A 13,438-nucleotide genomic window follows, 5' to 3' on the forward strand; every position below is an offset into this window, starting at 1 on the left:
GTGGCCTGTGTTACCACAGAAGGCCATGTGAATATCCATGCTCTGTGCCGAAGCCTGAAGCCATGTTGATGTCCTTGGGCTGACACAGAGAGCCATTTGATGTGAGTGGCCTGCACTGCTACCGGAGATCATCTTGATGTCCTTCTCCTGTGCTGCCACTGAAGGTTGTAATGGTCTTGTGCCGTGACAGAGGGCCAGTTTGATGTCCATGGTCTGTACTGCCACAGGAAGCCACATTGAGGTCAGTGGCTTGTCCACGTTTTGTGCTGTCACCAGAAACCACGTGTAAGTCCATGATTCAGGCTCCTGCTAACTATAAAGGGCAGGGAAGCTACTTTCCCATGGTATTGATGACTACAAACTCGCAGTTGAGAAACAAAGTCACAGAAGACTTCTGTGACAACCCTGACTCCTACCCCCGATTAGTAACAGCCTAGACAGAAAGCCATTAAAGAAAACGTTTAAAAATTGTGATAAAGATGCTTAAATATAGCTCTCCAGAACTGATGGCTTCTGGCCGGGGTGCGGGCAGGGAAGGACTCAGTTTTCCTTAAGAAGCTGGCCACTGGGAGTTTGACCATGCTTCAGTGAGTATATGGGCAACAGGAATTGGATTTTTTTCCTTCTTTTTGTTGGGGAGAAGTCCCAAGAGTGGAGGGTGGATCTGGAAGTACTGGAAAGTGAGGGTACTCCCATGATGTGAAATTCCCAAATAAAAATATTATGGATGAAAAACAATACATTGTGGCCGAACACATGGATCGATAGAGTGCCTGGTGAACACAGTTACAAAGAAGGCAGGGAGAGAGACTAAGAATGCTTCTGTCTCTAATTCTGGCCCAGTTTTAAATAAATTTATTTTTATTTGAAAAAAATTAAAAGCTTAGGAACTCTCAACCCATTCTCCTGGGCACAGACCCAGTACCCACTCCTACCCTGGGGCTACTACACCAAAAGTGGCTCTGGATGCTAAGGAGCGGAAAGCGAGGGGAAGGCCCCGCTACAAACAGACAGCGTTGAAGCACTGACCCAGGAAGTTCCAACCCTTTATGCAATTGGACCTTCAGGCTGGGACGACTGGGCTGGTGCTGGAAGAGGAAGGTAAGGGAACTCATGACCCATACCCTGGTGGTTATGTCTGTTTACTTCAGGACAGGGCTTAGTGATTTCTTCTTCCTGCCTTCCAGCTTTCATGGATGACATCTTCTGAGCCAGAGTTTGGCTTTCTGGTTCTTCTGTGCCATTCATTTTTGTCTAATGAGAACAGACTTCTGCCCTCAATGTCATAGACACCTAGAAAAGGAACATAGATATCAGAATCTCTACACCTCAAAGTCCCACCTCGAAGCCACCCAGCAGGGTAGATATGCTTGCTCAAGAACATCAGACAACACCTGCATTGTCACAGCATCACAGACAGCCCTTCCTCCCATGGGAACAGATCATTGGGAGCTTGATGAAAAGACAGGCTCCTTTCCAAGGGCCACCAAGCCCCACCCAACGAGGACACAGCTCAAGAGAAGCTGCTTGGGAGCAGCAGGAGGAGGAACGGAGCCCTTCAAACCAAGAAGCAATGGCTGGCTCCAAAGCCCTACCACGCAGCAGGCTAAACTGAGACATGGAGAAAGACAGAAAACATACATGGGAAGCCATCCATCTTCTTCCTGCCACATGGCCCACAGGCAAGGAGCCAGAACAATGAAGAGTAGCCCAAAACCTGTTCTAGAAGGGAGGACAAGTCGGAGAGCAGCAGGGGAAGCACAGAGATTCAGAAGAGATGAAGAGGTGATGCTCTAACAGCATCCCTAAGCCAGGGAGTGTGGTCTTCAGATCTTGACAGAAGCAGGCAGCTTAACTCCCAGGTTCAGATTCCCAGCAGGCAGGCAACCCAAGGAAAGAAACCTGACCTCTCTAGGTCCCAAAGAATAAGGGCACAAAGGGATCCACTGAATCCCTGGGTGACCCTGAGCTGCCCACACTCAGACGAACACTAATGCTGGTAATTCAGCTTCACCCAAATGAAAATATGGGACCAGCAATATGGGACAGACCGACTTCAAGTTCCATAGTAGTACTTTGCCTGTAACCTCCTCCATTCTGAACTGGAAGCCCATGTCAAAGCATCCAGTTGGGAAAGGTACTGGATTATAGCACTCCGGAAATGGTAGGCAGAGGCTAAGTAATTGGAAACGTGGGGCTGCAGGCAGCAAAGACCTTAGCCAAGGGTCACACGACCAATTCCCCAAAACAGAAAAAAGGGCCATACCACCTTAGCAATTCCTAGCTAAATAACTGTGGTGGGAAGGTGAGTTTCCCCACCACAGAATATTGCAATATTTCCGTGTCCTCTAGGATCTTCAATAAATCATAAAAATGCCAGAAGTGAGCTGGGAGGCTGAGCTTGGTGGCACACACCTGTGAGCATGGTCCTGGGGAGGCAGGAACGCCTAGAGTTTAAGGCTAGTTAGTTATTTAGTGAGACACTGTTGCAAAACGAGAAGAAGAAAAGGATGGCCAGGGCCAGAACACTGTATCATTGAAAGGAAAAGGAAAACACAATCCTCAGGGCACCATTCCCACGCCTACAAGTGCCAAGATACAGAGAAATGCACATTCCAGTGACAATCCTGTGTGGGAAGGAGGTTGGAGCTCTGTCAGATCCTAAGCAGAGGTGAACAGTGATGCTTCTCCAGGATTGGAAAGACTACAGGCAGGAAGTAAGCTGAGAGCGAGGCTGCGGCTGTGGCTGTGGGCTGTGATGAGGACACAGTGGGAGGCCGCGGTACCAACAGCCAGCACGTAGCCGGTTATTTGGGGCTAAGGCTAAGAATCAGGGGAACATGGAAGAGAAAAGCTCAGATGGAGAAAAGGTCCAGGAAGAAGCCTACACAAGACAGAAGGTATATGTACATGAAGTGGGCACCCACGAAAGATTTTACAAAGTTTTAATGACAACAAAGATGCTTGATGCTTACAAAGTCGAGAGGGCAAGGGGAGCCATGATGTCTTGGGAAACTGTACCCTTGCCCAGTTTAAGATCATAGAGTCACTCAGCCCTTCCACCTTTTATCCATCCACACAGCCCACACGCTGGTCACCCATAACTTCATAAATCTTTCTAGTGGCTACAGGGACGCCCCATGCTTACCAAGCTGCTGGCAAACACAATCATACCACTTCAGGCTCAGTGTGTCAAGGAAGGCGTTTAGCAGCATGGCGACAGCTTCACTATGTGTGTCGTGTAGTATGTGGGGTGCATTTCTGAAGCTCATTTCTCCAGCAGGGTGGTAGACAAGCTCCACACGGTGCTTGAGCCGAAACTGGTACCCAGTGGTTGTCGGCAGTCTTGTAAAGTGGTGTTCTTGTTATCAGGTGGATGAGAACGCATGTTTATGTGGAAGAGGCTCTGTGCGCATGCGCCACTGCACCTGGGGCAGCAGCCTGTCGGGTAGCCCCACATGCTGGCAGTCCTGATATACAAACCATCCTACAACCCGACTGTCTCAAGCTATCTGCAGTTTCTCTGTTGACAGCAAGTCACAGAGGGATGTGAGCGACTCATTACCCAATAGTTCTCAACACAAGAACGTCCCATCATGGGGACTGAGGGGCTTTGAGAGAGGAAGGTGAAGGTGACATTTGATATTTTAAAATGCTGGTGCCACCTCCAGGGTCCTGGGGAAAACAGAACAGTCACTTTTTATGTTTTGGGTTGTGAGCCTAGCCTTTAATCCCTTCAGCCCAGAACAGTCATTTCTTGATATTCTTGTCATCCTCCCATGCACTTTGTGGAGGTCTAACAGGAACTGCCTTCATCTCAAATGAATCTGGAAACAGAAATGAATGTAGTCAAGAGACAGAGATGAGTTTTTTGACCAAGTTTTTGTCACAGTTCCCTGGGAAGATCAAGGTGACCACTGAGGTGCCTTCTTCCCTGCTATCCCCATGTTTGGGGGAAGTTTCTGCTGGCTTTGATTCTTTCTCTGTATCTATTCTCACGCTGGGAATAACACTTCTCAGGGCATTGCACGCCTCCCCCTTGGTGCAGTTCTCCTGCTTGAACAGCTAGCTGGTCATCAGTAACCTTCAGATCGGCTCCCCAGTAAAAGGAGCAACTGAGGTGACATACAAAGTCTCAAATGACTGTCTCCCTGGGAATGTTCCTATGAAATACTCTGCTCTGTCTTCTGACTGTTGGGCTCAAGATTGTGAAAGCAGCTTTGCAAGGGAGTTCAAGTAGGGCCATGATTCATGAGGCACAAGGTACTGTGACAGAGAGATAGTGGGTAAGTGAAGAACTATTCATAAAACACTCAGCTCTGTGGCTGGGGAGACATGGTCACGTGGGTAATGAGACACAAAGCCAGGAGCAAGGTAGCAGCTGAAATAGATCCCAAAGTCTCCTTGGACTGCCAGGAAGAGAACCCAGTGCCAACATAGCCTAGAAAAGCAGAAGGAAGAGGGGCTTCTGAGATAATCAGAGAAAGGGTAATTGCAGAATGTGGCCAAGGAGGTAGGCTTTGGGGGCTAGGCAGGACACACAGCACAGACTCAGTGCATGACAAGGAGAGATTGTGGTCATTACAATTTAGGTTGAGCAAAGGCTGCTGCAAAGGCTCCTGGGAAGGCAAGGGAAGAAAGAATACTTAGCTGACAAACTAGTGCCTACAGAACTGAAGAAACACCTCAGAATTCTCTCAAGTGGAACACACAGAAGCTCCACAGACATCATGGGACAACCAGAGGTCTCAGGCAGCCATGACAACTTGATAGAAGAAGATGGGGATAGGAAGGTGAGGTTTGGACATGTGTGAGTCTATGGCTCCAGAGTTTCAAGGAGAGGTGGTGGCCAAGTGTCCGTGTGTTTTAGCTCTATTAAATACTTGCCCTAGCTGTGAAGAGGACTCCACAGCCCTCTTCATCTTATGGACTCAAGAAAGAATATTTGAAAAACAAGCCAAGTGGGACTCAAAGGCCATATCCCTCCTCACTTCACTAGGTCTGAGACTCCCAAATGGTCCTCTAACCCCCTTGCCAGGCACTCCTACAAGTCCCTCAAGTGTGCAGAGCACCCTCCCAGATGGCACAGTGAGCAAAGGCAAGAGTACTCTATTCTTCTCCAGGTGTGTCCTATAAAGAGGGACTAAAAGGACCAAAGGGACATAAAGAAACCTGCACGTGGTACTACACATATGGACAGAGCAGAATGAGGTCTGCTTGCCTGTGCTGATGGTTCAGTCTGTAAGATAAAAGTCTCCAGGTTTGTGCCAAGTGCCCGTGAGAGAGTTGTGTCCCACCTGTCCCTCTGTCACAGGTCAGTTTCCCAAAGTCAAACTATTATGGACTCAATCGACTAGAGCTTTATTAAGCACAACAAAGGAAACAGGAGGAAGCAGGTATGCTGGCAGAGATCATGTTTAAATGCAGGGCAAACAGCAGACACAGCAGAACCCACAGAGAGCACTGCTCACTGCTATGCCTTGAAAAGGGAAAAGCTCACACACCTCCACGTGTCTCACCACCTTCTCTGCTTCCTCAGCCTCTGAAGCACAAGGGGTGACCTGGCTGCTCCTGGGCACTCTCACTTTACCCCACAGGGATGCTTGGACTTTACCTTATTCTCTTCCTGCCTCTTTAGGGCAGTTACATCCCAACGTCCTAGAACTTCTATATTGGAAAAGAACAGAGACTGGCTCCCTCATGCCTGCCTGTGAAGTCATGCTGGTTCCCACAAGATTAACATCAGTTTTCCTCTGTCTTGGACCATCAAAATACCAACATAAAACAATTTAAAAATATAGTCTGCAGCTCAACAGTTTAGGCCTGAGTTGAGCTTGTCAGGTACTTCACAAACACCTATAATCTCAACTCCTGTGGATCCATCGCCCAGTTCTGACCTCTCAGGTACAACACACATCTGGCGTGCACTCACACACTCATATACACCATAAAAAACAATGGAAATGTCAAAGATGTACTCAACTATTTTTCACGCCGTGTTGTGTGCACAACTTTGGGTTCCCTATGATGAGTTGGGGTTTTGGCCATTCTCCCTAAAGTCGCTACCCTTGAGCTCCAGGCTTCATTCACAGAGTTCAAACTCATGGAACCTCTGATAATGCTGATGGCTGGCATTATAAACTGCAGCCTATCGTGTAAATCGGCATGAAATCTTAAGGCTGAACTCAAATCCTCACAAGCAACATGACTCCTCTGAGCTATCTTGCTGGTGGTAAAAGGGACATTGGAGGCCTGGTGACCCCTGAGCTTACACAGACACTGGAGCTCCTACATCTGATGTCTATATCAGATATACAAAATGATTTGTAAGACTTCAGATTTTTTTTACATGTTTATTGTTTTTCTCCGGCGACAAAATAGATCCTATGTATGACTCTCCACAAAAGAAAACACACAGTCAATAACTACATTTTTCGTAAATGCAAATACAGGGAGACCCGAAAGCAAACAAGTTTGGCTATTTAGATGATAGCAAAACTACTTTAAAAATTTGGGCAGATGACACAAGCATTACTGTCCCCCTGGGTTACACTAGCTTCTTTGTCAAAGGATGATGAACAGAGTATTAAATGAGGAGCTGAATCCTTGTGTTTATACAACAGCATATGTGATATGAAATGGTCATTCTCTCTAAGCACCTAAACTCGGTGCTTTGCCTGGCCGACACCACTGCGGCACTGTCTCTGTGCATCTGAAAGTCTATTGAGCTGGCCTTCTGACTCCCTTTGCTACCCTGAGAGAAGGCACGACCTCACCACTCCCGGCCCCTTCCCAATGAATCCGATGAGGAGTGCATCACTTACCATACACCGCTCCTGTGCTTTTCACGTTTATGAACAAGTCATCCTGTTTGCCACTTAAGTCTTCAAAAGTACTGTCTGGAATAAAGTCAGCACAGAAAGTAACATACAAAGTATTGTCTCTAGTAGATGAAGCCACGCTGCTTCATGAAAGGACCACCGCAACTATCCTTTGATTCATATCATTCAATAAGAGTTAAAATACTTTTTTATTTTAAATCCCGTGGTTAAAGTTCTACTGGTGGCTAGATAATGAACACTTCATAAGTATTGCAAGATGTCATACTTTTAATCTTTAGGATGCAAAATAACCTATGACTGTTCTAAAAAAATACCTCTAATTAATTATAGAAATTATTCTGGATCAGGAAAATACTGAAATAAGTGTTATAGGTAAAGGACAGATTTCTAGCACTTCTTCAGACCATTTTAAACTAAAGAAACAGACACTATTTCTAAAAATCAGTCACACCTCTTTTCTCCTCTATTGTGCCAACCTCACTGTTTTTAATTGCTTTTCTTTTACCAATACACTTATTACTGTGCATGTACATGAAGTCTATGTTAGAGCACATGTCACGGCACATGTGTGGGAGTCACAAGACAACTTGGAGGAGACGGTTCTCTCCTTTCCCCTCTATGTAGGTTCCAGGAATCAAGGTCATCAGGTCACAGTTACAAAAGGCAAGCACATTTACCAATGGCGCCATCTCACAGACCAAACAGACAATTTCAATCTTGACAGAGTGCACATTGTTCTAGAAAAGGGAGTGTACTAAGAAGCACAAGATGTAATGACGCTGAAGTATTCACTCTTTGCTGTACAGTGATAGCTTCTTGGGTGGAGACACTAGAATTTCCCTTTACAATGGCACCAATTGTATTGGCTGTGTAAAGCATCTGTCCTGGTTCAGAAGAGCAAATTGATATGAAAGTGGGGGAGAATGATGATTTGGTCCCTGCTGAACACTGAGGTTTGCTAACACAGTTCCACATGAGAACTCACAGAAGAGTGGGGCACTACGTAAACACTGGAGCACTACTCTGAGTGGTTATCTACATCTGTGCCAGGGTGTGTAGCTCACACAGCCTCAGAACTTCTAGCTGTCTTCACATATCACTAAGGTATCTTCCCATTCATAAACGGCTTTAGGGCAGGGATGAGGAATGATCTGGTTCTCACGGGCTGTGGGCTTCCCGAGTGGTGAGCCTCTATACTCCATATCAGAATTGGTTCTTCTATGTGCTGTTCACATCACCACAATGATGAAAATCAGGGTTCTTGTAGCAATCCCTACCTGAGCTTTGTTACCTCAAACTCTACCTTACCATAGACTTCTATAGGAGTCAGAGATCCACAAGTGTACATAGACTACAGAACCTCTTATGTGGTGGTTAATGAGCTCAGTGCCTAAAGATTCTGCTAAAACACAGAATCTTGAACTATACATGGGACTTCCACCTTGGCCCTTTTGCAAAACTAAGAGCATCACAAACCTGTGTCCATTCATCATCATGACTCCTTGATTCCACACAGGGGATATGCATAAGTAAAGAAGACATATTAGAGTGCTGCTGCGCAGAGACTTAGTGAACACAAGGCATGTGATATAAATGCTGAGGAAGGTTAGTTATTGGCAAACTGTTGTCCCCAGACCACACAACTTAGGTTCATAGAAATGTAACCCCACCCCCCAGACAACATATTCTCAAATAGTTGTTCTTCTGGAACATAATCATGATTGTTATGAAAGTGTTCATTCTCATTTCACATGGACTTGGGTTGGATAGTTATTAAAAAAAAAAAAAACCTTAAAAACAGTCCCTAGGCCCCCTGCACACAGGGACCCAAGAGCAGTAGGGACAGGCACTTCTGGTTGCTGGCCTCATGGAGAGCTGAAAGCCAGCCCCAAGGAGCGACTTCAGGCCCGAGACCAGAGGTAAGACCAACTTTTCTGCTTCAAGTGACCTGCCTGGTGGACTCAGGACACACAAAGGCAAAATTCCTCTGGGACCAGACACTTCCAGTTTCTAGCTGGCGCTCGAATCTCGCTGATCCCAGTCCACAGCTCCCTGCTCCCAAACTCCATGGGACAGAGAGCTGATTCCCCAGAAGTGTGGGCAATCCTGAGAATGCAGGGCAGGAGAGACCACCACTTCTGCCTACCTTTGCCCACATCCCTGGCCCAAGAGGAAAGTGTATAGTGCCTCTGGACACAGAAAGATAGGAGCAGTCAAGCTGCTGGAGCCCTGTGGTCCAGACTGTGCCCGGATCTGAACTGAACCAAACAGCTCCCTGCACCCAAATCCCATGGGAGGGAGAGCTAGACCATCAGAGGAGCAGACACTCCTGGGAAACAAGAGGAGACTACTCTCTGCCCACATTTCTGACTCTAGAGGAAAACGCCTAGCGCCATCTGGGCCCCCTGCTCACAGGGAACTAGGAGAAGTAGGGGCAGGCCCATCTGGTTAGGGCCCACAGGGACAGCTGAAAGCCAGTGGACAGAAATGACTACAATCCTGAGAGCAGAACACTCTGTTCCCATAACTGGCTGAAAGAAAACAGGAAAACAAGTTTACAGCACTCCTGACACAAAAGCCTGTAGGATGGTCAGTCCACTGTCAGAAACAGCAAGACAAGGTAACAACAGAGACAATCTGATGGCAAGAGGCAAGCGCAAGAACCCAAGTGACAGAAACCAAGACTACAAGACTATCAGAGCCCAATTCTCCCACCAAAGCAAGCACTGAATATCCAAACACATCAGAAAAACAAGATCTAGATTTAAAATTACATTTTATCATGATGATGGAGGACTTTAAGAAGGTCATAAATAACTCCCTTAAGGAAATACAGGACAACACAAGTAAACAAGTAGAAGCCCTTAAAGAGGAAACACAAAAATCCCTTAAAGAACTACTGGAAAAAACAACAAAACAGGAGAAGGAAATGAACAAAACCATCCAGGAATTAAATATGGAAATAAAATCAATAAGGAAAGCACAAAGGGAGACAACTCTGGAGATAGAAAACCTAGGGAAGCAGCTGCAGTACGCGCCAGCAGCTTGGAGATTGATTGGCTGCGGCGGGCGGAGACGTCAGGCTCCAGGGGCCCCAGCAGCCGCCAGGCGCTGCACGGCGCAGTCGGCTCTAGTGGTCTCCTAACGGAGAGTTGTTCCCGGCCGGCCATGCAGTCCTCCGTCACTGGGCTGCGCCGCCGCCGTCGCCAGGACGCGCCGCGGAGCCCCTCGTCGCCTCTAGCCCCGCGGCCTCCGTTCACCTCAACTTCCACTCGCCCATCATGACGAAGACTGAGAAGAAATCCTTCCACCGGAGCCTGGCCGAGTGGAAGCTGTTCATCTACAACCCGACCAGCTGAGAGTTTCTGGGGCGCACCTCCAAGAGCTGGGGTCTCATCTTGCTCTTCTACCTAGTTTTTTCTGTATTTTTTTTTTTCGGAGCTGGGGATGGAACCCAGGGCCTTGCTCTTGCTAGGCAAGCGCTCTACCACTGAGCTAAATCCCCAACCCCCTACCTAGTTTTTTATGGGTTCTTGGCTGCACTCTTCACATTCACCATGTGGGCCATGCTCCAGACTCTGAATGACGAGGTTTCGAAGTACCGAGACCAGATTCCTAGTCCAGGACTTATGGTTTTCCCCAAACCACCGACTGCCTTGGATTATACATACAGCATGTCTGACCCACATACTTATAAAAAGTTTGTTGAAGACGTGAAGAATTTCCTAAAGCCATATTCTGTGGAAGAACAGAAGAATCTCACAGATTGCCCTGGTGGGACACTTTTTCATCAGAAGGGTCCAGATTATAGTGCGTGTCAGTTTCCGGTTTCCTTGCTTCAAGAATGTAGTGGTGTGAATGATTCTAATTTTGGCTACTCCAAAGGACAACCTTGTGTTCTTGTGAAGATGAACAGAATAATCGAGTTCGTCCCTGATGGAGCTCCATATATTACGTGTATTACAAAGGAAGAAAACATAGCAAATATAGTAACGTATCCTGATGATGGACTTATAGACTTAAAGTATTTTCCATATTATGGGAAAAAAACGGCACGTTGGATATCGACAGCCCCTAGTTGCCGTCCAGGTCATATTTGGGACCGATGCTACCAAGAAAGAAGTAACAATTGAGTGCCAAATTGATGGAACCAGGAACCTAAAAAACAAGAATGAATGTGACAAGTTCTTGGGACGAGTTTCATTTAAAGTCATAGCACATGCCTAGGAGTAGGCTGTCTGCACAGAGTAAATGTTGTGTTGTCTCCATTCTGTATCAGCTGGACCTGCCATTCTAGGATATGAGGCCACCTGGGAGGAGGAAGTGGTATGGGACACACTTGGGTGACATCATAACATGCTTCCAGATCATAGTGTTCAGTGTCCTCTGAAGTAACTGCCTGCTGCCTCTGCTGCCCATGAACACATGTACGGTCGCCAGACAGGGACCAGTGAGCTCCCAATCCCAAACATGCAGAGTGGGAGTCTCGTCGTCTTCTGTGTGTAATTCCCAAATGTCTAAAGCTTCATGTGCTGTGCTATGTAAATATTTTATGGATTTAACACTGGTAACTGTCATATTTTGATACCAAGAAAGTTTTAGGGATAAAATGGTACCTTGCCAACATCAAGTGACTTTAGCTGAAGAAATGTGTGAGAAGTTCTGTATGTGATGAAGGAGAAAGGGAAATAAAGTGGATCTGAAAGTTCTAAAAAAAGAAAACCTAGGGAAGATCTGGAGTCAGAAATGCAAACATCACCATAGAATAGAGAGATAGAAGAGAGAATATAAGGAGCAGAAGATTCCATAGAAATCATCGACCCAACAGTCAAAGATAATGTAAAACGGAAAAAGCTACTGACCCAAAACATACAGAAATCCAGGACACAATGAGGAGATCAAACCTAAGGATAATAGGTATAGAAGAGAGTGAAGACTCCCAAATCAAAGGACCAGTAAATATCTTCAACAAAATCATAGAAGAAAACTTCCCTAACCTAAAGAAAGAGATGACCATAAATATACAAGAAGCCTACAGAACTCCAAATAGATTGAAACAGAAAAGAAACTCCTCCCGTCACATAATAGTCAAAAACACAAAATGCACAAAACAAAGAAAGAATATTAAAAGCAGTATGGGAAAAGGGTCAAGTAACATATAAAGGCAGATCTATCAAAATTACACCAGATTTCTCACCAGAGATTCTGGACAAAAGTCATACAGAAACTAAGAGAACACAAATGACAACCCAGGTTACTGTATCCTGCAAAACTGTGAATTAACATAGATGGAGAAACCAAGATATTCCATGACAAAACCAAATTTACACAATATCTTTCTACAAATTCAGCCCTACAAAGGATAATAAATGGTAAAGCCCAACAAAAGAAGGCAAGCTACACCCTAGAAAAAGCAATAAACTAATCTTTTTGCAACAAAACAAAGAGAAGAGAAGCGTAAAACATAATGTCACCCCCGAATACGAAGAAAACAAGAAGCAACAATCACTATTACATAATATCTCTCAACATCAATGGACTCAATTCCCCCAATAAAAAGACACATATTAACAAACTGGATACATAATGAGGACCCAGCATTTTGCTGCCTACAGGAAACACACCTCAGAGACAAAGACAGACACTACATCAGAGTAAAAGGCTGGAAAACAACTTTCCAAGCAAATGGTCTGCAGAAGCAAGCTGGAGTAGCCATTCTAATATGGAAAAAAATCGATTTTCAACCAAAAGTCATCAAAAAAGATAAGGAAGGACACTTCATATTCATCAAAGGAAAAATCCACTAAGATGAACTCTCAATCCTAAATATCTTTGCCCCAAATACAAGGGTACCTACATACATAAAAGAAACCTTGGGCTGGAGAGATGGCTCAGCGGTTAAGAGCACCCGACTGCTCTTCCAGAGGTCATGAGTTCAATTCCCAGCAACCACATGGTGGCTCACAACCATCTGTAAAGAGATTTGATGCCCCCTTCTGGTGTATCTGAAGACAGCTACAGTGTACTTATATATATAATAAATAAAATAAATCTTTAAAAAAAAAAAAAGAAACCTTACTAAAGCTCAAAACACACATTGCACCTCACACAATAATAGTAGGAGATTTCAACACACCACTCTCATCAATGGACAGATCATGGATACAGAAATTAAACAGAGACATAGACAGACTAAGAGAAGTCATGAACCAAATGGACTTAACAGATATTTATAGAACATTCTATCCTAAAACAAAAATATATACCTTCTTCTCACCACCTCATGGTACTTTCTCCAAAATTGAGAGAAAATATAATTGGTCACAAAACAGGCCTCAACGGACACAGAAAGAAATAATCCCATACGTCCTATCAGACCACCATGGGATAAAGCTGGTCTTCAATAACAAACAATAAGGAAAGGACGCCCACATATACATGGAAGTTGAACAATGCTCTACTCAATGATAACCTAGTCAAGGAAGAAATAAAGAAAGAAATTAAAGTCTTCTTACAATTTAATGAAAATGAAGGTACAACATACCCAAACTTATGGGACACAATGAAAGCTGTGCTAAGAGGAAAACTCATAGCTC

The 13,438-nt window shown here is 45.2% G+C and overlaps 1 long non-coding RNA gene and 1 pseudogene across 1 annotated transcript in view; one reads left to right on the forward strand and one right to left on the reverse strand.

Annotated features, from left to right (window-relative positions):
• Positions 1-839: 839 nt before the first annotated feature.
• LOC501003 (similar to PGC7) overlaps positions 840-13,438 on the reverse strand; it is a 65,124-nt gene continuing 52,525 nt past the window's right edge. The window contains 2 exon segments of the long non-coding RNA NR_175005.1: positions 840-1,293; positions 6,825-6,899. This is a non-coding gene — a long non-coding RNA (similar to PGC7).
• Positions 10,036-11,168, forward strand: LOC148004146 (sodium/potassium-transporting ATPase subunit beta-3-like; annotated as a pseudogene).

The sequence above is a fragment of the Rattus norvegicus genome, chromosome 8 (assembly GCF_021556685.1).
Source record: "Rattus norvegicus strain SHRSP/BbbUtx chromosome 8, alternate assembly SHRSP_T2T, whole genome shotgun sequence".
In the NCBI taxonomy this organism is placed as follows: Eukaryota; Metazoa; Chordata; class Mammalia; order Rodentia; family Muridae; genus Rattus; species Rattus norvegicus.